Raw genomic sequence first — 7696 nt, forward strand, 5'->3', positions numbered from 1 at the left:
TAAGCACACTGTGCTCAAAAAGATATAAGTGAAGCAGTAGAGCAAGTAAATAGCTCATAAAAATTTAAGTGAAGCATAGAGAGAAATTCTAACAAGTCATGACATAATTTTGGCTCTCTTAAATAGGTGTGTCCAGCAAGGTATGAAGACTAAAAACACAAAATAAAACAAGCAAAGACTCATATCATACAAGACGCTCCAAGAAAAACACATAATATGTGACGAATAAAAATATAGTTTCGAGTAAAATACCGATGGTCGTTAGAAGAAAGAGGGGATGCCACTCGGGGCATCCCCAAGCTTAGTTGGTTGCTCATTTTTGGATAATAGCTTGGGATGCCGGGGAATCCCCAAGCTTAGGCTCTTCTACTCCTTATTCCTTCATCCATCGTAAGATAACCCAAAACTTCAAAACTTCAATCACACAAAACTCAACAAAACCTTCGTGAGATCCGTTAGTATAAGAATAATAAATCACTACTATACGTGCTGTATCAAACCAATTCATATTTTGTTATTCTATTATATCTACTGTGTTCAAACTTTTCTATGGCAAAAACTCATCAAAGAAAACCATACAGCCATCAAAATAAGCACACAACACAAAGAAAACAGAATCTGTCAAAACAGAACAGTCTGTAGCAATCTGACCATTTTGAATACTTCTATAACACCAAAAATTCTGAAAAATTTGGACGACCTGAGAAATTTGTATATTGATCTACTACAAGTGGAACGGGTATTTTATCGCTCTGTGGTAAAAAATGAAAATTAATTTCGTGAGCGTAAAATTTTCTATTTTTTCAGCAAGATCAAATAACTATCACCCAAGAAGATCCTAAAGGCTTTATTTGGCACAAACACTAATTAAAACGTAAAAAACACAATCTTAACAGTAGCATAATTGTGCTAACACACAAAAATAGGAATACAAAAGGAAAAATAAATTTTATTCATTGGGTTGCCCCCAACAAGCGTCATAGTTTTACGCCCTTAGCTAGGCATAAAGCAAGGATCTAAGTTTTGTCATCTTTGGATCGAGATCCATAAGATGCCCTCATGATTGATTCATATGGTGGCCTAATTCTTGGTCTAGGAAAGTGTTCCATATCCTTCCTCAAAGGAAATTGGAACTTAATATTGCCTTCTTTCATATCAATCATGGCACCAATAGTGCGTAAAAATGGTCTACCAAGAATAATTGGACAAGACAGATTGCAATCAATATCAAGAATAACAAAATCTATGGGCACATAATTCCTATTTGCAAGAATAAGAACATCATTAATTCTTCCCATAGGCTTTTTAATAGTAGAATCCGCCAAGTGCAAATTTAAAGAACATGATTCAAGATCGGTAAGACCGAGCACATCACATAAAGATTTCGGAATAGTAGAAACACTAGCACCCAAGTCACACAAAGCAAAACACTCATAATTTTTAATCTTGACTTTGATAGTAGGTTCCACCCAACATGCAATTTTCTAGGAATTGAAACTTCTAATTCCAACTTTTCTTCAAAAGCTTTCATCATAGCATCAACAATATGTTTAGTAAAAGCTTTATTTTGTTAATAAGCATGGGGTGAATTTACCATGGATTGCAACAAAGGAATACAATCAATCAAAGAGCAACTATCATAATTAAAGTCTTTATAATCCAAAAGAGTGGGCACATCACTCGCTAAAGTTTTGACCTCTTCAAACCCACTTTTATCAATTTTCTCCAAAAGATTTTCACCCTCCGAATCATTGGGACGCCTTCTACCTAGAGTTGACTCTTCTACAGTCCCTTTTTCATCAATATTAATTTTACTAAACAAGGAATCAATAGAAGAAACACCAATTATTTTAAGATCTTCATCACTTTTATCCTCTAGTGAGATTGGTTTAGCGGCCATTTGACTAACTAGAGTAGCTTGTGCATCGGATATTTTTCCTAGCAAACTTTCAGCAAAAGCATACTTAGATTGGAGATTGCAAGTTGTTTTGTTATAGCATCAAGCACAATGGAGTGTTCCTTAAGTTCTTCGGTAAAATACTTATTGTGCTCAAATTGTGTAGTCATATATTCCTTAGTACTTTTCTCAATTTCAAGCAAAATATTGGGGGTAAGGAACATCATAATATTTTCTTTGAGGCATCATGGTTACGCAAACAAGAATGCACACAAACAGATCCGGCAAGAAAACGGTGAACGAAAAAGAGAGGCGAATAAAACGGCAAATTTTTGTGAAGTGGGGGAGAGGAAAATGAGAGGCAAATGGCAAATAATGTAAATTGCGAGGAGATGAGATTTGTGATTAGGAACCTGGTATATGTTGAAGATCCTCCCCAGCAACGACGCCAGAAATTCCTTTTGATGTTGCTTGAAGCTACATCAATATTTCCCCAAAGAGGAAGGGATGATGTAGCACATCGGCGGTAGGTATTTCCCTCAGATATGAAGCCAAGGTTATCGAACTAGTAGGATAACCAAGAAACACAACGTAAACAACACCTGCACACAAATAACAACTTCTTGCAACCCGACGTGTTAAAGGGGTTGTCAATCCCTTCCGGGGTAAGGCGCCTCAAGATAGGCAAACGGACGTGAGGTATATTTGTAGTAGATTAATAGATCGAACGCCAAATAAATAATTAAGAATAAATTGTAGCAAAGTATTTTTGGGTTTTTGGATTAATAGATCTGAAAATAAAAGCAAAGGAAAATAGATTGCAAAGGCAAATAATATGAGAAAGAGACCCTGGGGCCGTAGGTTTCACTAGTGGCTTCTCTCGAGAAAAATAGCAAAGCGGTGGGTGAACACATTACTGTTGGGAAATTGATAGAACTTCAAATACTCATGACGATATACAGGCAATGATCATTACATAGGAATCACGTCCAAGATTAGTAGACCGACTCCTTCCTGCATCTACTACTATTACTCCACACATCGACCGCTATCCAGCATGCATCTAGTGTATTAAGTTCATGGAGAAACAGAGTAATGCAATAAGAACGATGACATGATGTAGACAAGATCTATCTATGTAGAGATAGACCCCATCGTTTTATCCTTAGTAGCAACGATACATACGTGTCAGTTCCCTTTTTGTCACTGGGATCAAGCACCGTAAGATCGAACCCACTACAAAGCACCTCTTCCCATTGCGCAAGATTGTAGAGTTGAACCAAGGAGTTTGTACGGGCAAGGAGATGGAACCCACTACAAAGCACCTCTTCCCATTGCAAGATAAATAGATCAAGTTGGCCAAACAAAACCCAAATATCAAAGAAGAAATACGAGGGTATAAGAGATCATGCATAAAAGAGATCAAAGAAACTCAAATACTTTCATGGATATAAAACAATAGATCTGATCATAAACTCAAAGTTCATCGGTCCCAACAAACACACAGCAAAAAGAGTTACATCATATGGATCTCCAAGATACCATTGTATTGAAAATCAAGAGAGAGATGAAGCCATTTAGCTACTAACTACGGACCTGAAGGTCTACAAAGAACTACTCACACATCATTGGAGAGGCACCAATGGAGGTGGTGAACCCCATCCGATATGGTGTCTAGATTGGATTTGGTGGTTCTGGACTCTGCGGCGGCTGGATGAATATTTTGTCGACTCCCATAGGGTTCTGGAAATATTGGGGTATTTATAGAGCAACGAGGTAGTCCAGGGGACACCCGAGGTGGGCACAACCCACCTGGGCGCGCCTTGGCCTCCTGGCACACCCTGGTGGGTTGTGCCTCCCTCGGGGCACCCCCCAGGAGCAGCTAGGGCCCGCTGTGTTCCTTTTGGCCCATAAAAATTCTCCGTAAATTTCGTGGCATTTGGACTCCGTTTGATATTGATTTTCCGCGATGTAAAAAACATGGAAAAACAACAACTGGCACTTGGCACTATGTCAATAGGTTAGTACCGAAAAAATGATATAAAATGATTATAAAACATCCAAGATTGATAATATAACAACATGGAACAATCAAAAATTATAGATACGTTGGAGACGACCGAGTTCATATGACATAGCCACAGCCAGAAACCATGATAGTTCGGTCTCACCGATACGGGTCTCGGTCTCACCGAGATGGCCTTGCCAACTCTCTCTTATCTGTAGCATTTATTTCGGTCTCACCGAGTTATGCAATCGGCCTCACTGAGATGGCTTGACCAACTCAATGTTGCCTTATTGTTTCACTTTGGTCTCGCCGAGTTGATGCAATCGGTGCCACCGAGATGCGGTTTGCCCTAAGCCCTAGCACGTCGGCCCCACCGAGTTGTTCCAGTAGGTCTGATACGTCTCCAACGTATCTATAATTTTTGATTGCTCCATGCTATATTATCTACTGTTTTGGACTATATTGGGCTTTATTTTCCACTTTTATATTATTTTTGGGACTAACCTATTAACCGGAGGCCCAGCCCATAATTGCTGTTTTTTTGCCTATTTCAGTGTTCCGGAGAAATAGAATATCAAACGGAGTCCAAACGGAATAAAATCTTCGGGAACGTGATTTTCTCACCGAACATGATCCAGGAGACTTGGACCCTACTCCAAGGAGTCAAAGAGGAGGTCACGAGGGTGGGGGGCACCCCCCCTAGGGCGCGCCCCCTGCCTCATGGGCCCCTCGGTGCTCCACTGACGTACTCCTTCCTCCTATATATACACACGTACCCCAAACGATCAGAAGAGGAGCCAAAAACCTAATTCCACCACCGCAACTTTCTATATCCACGAGATCCCATCTTGGGGCCTGTTCCGGAGCTCCGCCGGAAGAGGGCCGTCATCACGGAGGGCTTCTACATCATCCTAGCCCCTCCGATGAAGTGTGAGTAGTTTACCTCAGACCTTCGGGTCCATAGTTAGTAGCTAGATGGCTTCTTCTCTCTTTTTGGATCTCAATACAAAGTTCTCCCCCTCTCTTGTGGAGATCTATTCGATGTAATCTTCTTTTTGCGGTGTGTTTGTTGAGACCGATGAATTGTGGGTTTATGATCAAGTCTATCTATGAATAATATTTGAATCTTCTCTGAATTATTTTATGTATGATTGGTTATCTTTGCAAGTCTCTTCGAATTATCCATTTGATTTGGCCAACTAGATTGGTAGTTCTTGCCATGGGAGAAGTGCTTAGCTTTGGGTTCGATGTTGAGGTGTCCTTTCCCAGTGACAGAAGGGGCAGCAGGGCACGTATTGCATCGTTGCCATCGAGGATAACAAGATGGGGTTTATTTCATATTGCATGAATTTATCTCTCTACATCATGTCATCTTGCTTAAGGCGTTACTCTGTTTTTAACTTAATACTCTAGATGCATGCTGGATAGCGGTCGATGAGTGGAGTAATAGTAGTAGATGCAGAATCGTTTCGATCTACTTGTCACGGACGTGATGCCTATATACATGATCATGCCTAGATATTCTCATAACTATGCTCAATTCTGTCAATTGCTCAACAGTAATTTGTTCACCCACCGTAGAATACTTATGCTCTTGAGAGAAGCCACTAGTGAAACCTATGGCCCCCGGGTCTATTCTCATCATATCAATCTCCATCACTTTAATCTTGCTTTGCTTTTTTACTTTGCCTTTACTTTTTACTTTGCATCTTTATACCAAAAATACCAATAATATTATATTTATCAGATCTCACTCTCGTAAGTAACCGTTAAGGGATTGACAACCCCTAATCGCGTTGATTGCGAGTAGCTATCATTTTGTGCAGGTACAAGGGACTTGAGCGTGGCCTCCTACTGGATTGATACCTTGGTTCTCAAAAACTGAGGGAAATACTTACGCTACTCTTCTGCATTATCCCTTCCTCTTCGGGGAAAACCAACGCAAGCTCAAGATGTAGCAAGAAGGATTTCTGGCGCCGTTGCCGGGGAGTCTACGCGAAAAGTCAACATACCAAGTACCCATCACAATCCCTATCTCTCGCATTACATTATTTGCCATTTGCCTCTCGTTTTCCTCTCCCCCACTTCACTCTTGCCATTTTATTCGCCCTCTCTCTCTATCCTCCCTCTCTATTTGCCTCTTTTTGCCCGCTTGCCTTTTTGTTTGCTCGTGTGCTAGTTTACTTGCTTGTCGTTATGTCTGAAATTGGGGAAGTTATCACCAATATGGGCGATAACAATATCATGGAAAATTCTGATGCTCCTGCTGAAGAACCCCCTACCTACCATACAAAAAGATTTTGAATTGGTAGTGGTAATATTATTGGAAAAGGAGTTATTCAAGATTTGTTTACTTGTGCCGGTGCTTTGCCCTCTATTGGAGGTTCTATTCTCCACAGAACTAGTAGTCTTGCGGACGCTATTGCCATGCTTATCGTTGAATTTGAAAGGCAATTTATGCATATGCACCCATCTATACAAAGAGTTTTTCTAGAATTTTCTAATATTGAGCATTCCTCTGTTAAGCATGCCGCTACTATCTTTTTGGCTCATGAATTCGGATTTATAATAAAAGAAGCCAAAGAAATATTTGCACACTATAGGGTGGACGCTGGTCGTCCTCCCATAGAATCTATCCTCTTCGATCAAGAAGAAATTATGCGCTTTCAATCTCCTGACTATGTTGCTTTTAATGAAAACCTCAGAAAAAAGGTACCAACCAATATTTTAATTGATAGAATCTCTGAACTTAATGATGATTTGGCTATTCGAAATAATGAGCTAGGATACTCTCTTGAGTCTAGGCTCACAAAGTTCTGTCAAAAGAATGCTTATAATGATGAATTGGTTGTACAATATGAAGGGCCGAAAGAGGAACCTATACCTCCTAAAATTGATCTTGGGGACTTCCGTCCTATTAAATTTAGCCCTTTTGATTACTTTTTCTTGCCTCAAAGAAAACTTTTTGCTGAACGTAGAGAATATGAAATGAGCTTCACCGATCTATCTTATTACTACGACACAACTTAGATCTATCCTCGCTTTTATGCCTAGCTAGGGGCGTTAAACGATAGCGCTTGTTGGGAGGCAACCCAATTTTATTTTATTCCTTGATTTTTTCTCCTGCTTAGTAATAAATAAATTATTTAGCCTCTGTTTTGGTTGTGTTTTTTGTGTTTAATTGGTGTTTGTGCCAAGTAGAACCGTTGGGAAGACTTGGGGAAAGTCTTGTTGAACTTGCTGTAAAAAACAGAAACTTTAGCGCTCACGAGAACTGCTGGCATTTTTATTTGAAGAGTGATATTTAGTTAATTATTTATTCATATGATTAATAGATAAATTCCTCACGTCCAGAAATTTATTTTAGAATTTTTGGGGTTCCAGATCTTGCGCTAGCTACAGATTACTACAGACTGTTCTGTTTTTGACAGATTCTGTTTTTCGTGTGTTGTTTGCTTATTTTGATGAATCTATGGCTAGTAAAATAGTTTATAATCCATATAGAAGTTGGAAGACAGTAGGTTTAACACCAATATAAATAAAGAATGAGTTCATTACAGTACCTTGAAGTGGTCTTTTGTTTTCTTTCGCTACAGAAGCTCACGAGTTTTCTATTTTGAGTTTTGTGTTGTGAAGTTTTCAAGTTTTGGGTGAATACTTTTGATGGATTATGGAACAAGGAGTGGCAAGAGCCTAAGCTTGGGGATGCCCATGGCACCCCAAAGATAATCCAAGGACACCAAGAAGTCAAAGCTTGGGGATGCCCCGGGAGGCATCTCGTCTTTCGTCCA

This window comes from Triticum urartu, chromosome 2 (assembly GCF_003073215.2).
Source record: "Triticum urartu cultivar G1812 chromosome 2, Tu2.1, whole genome shotgun sequence".
Classification (NCBI taxonomy): domain Eukaryota; kingdom Viridiplantae; phylum Streptophyta; class Magnoliopsida; order Poales; family Poaceae; genus Triticum; species Triticum urartu.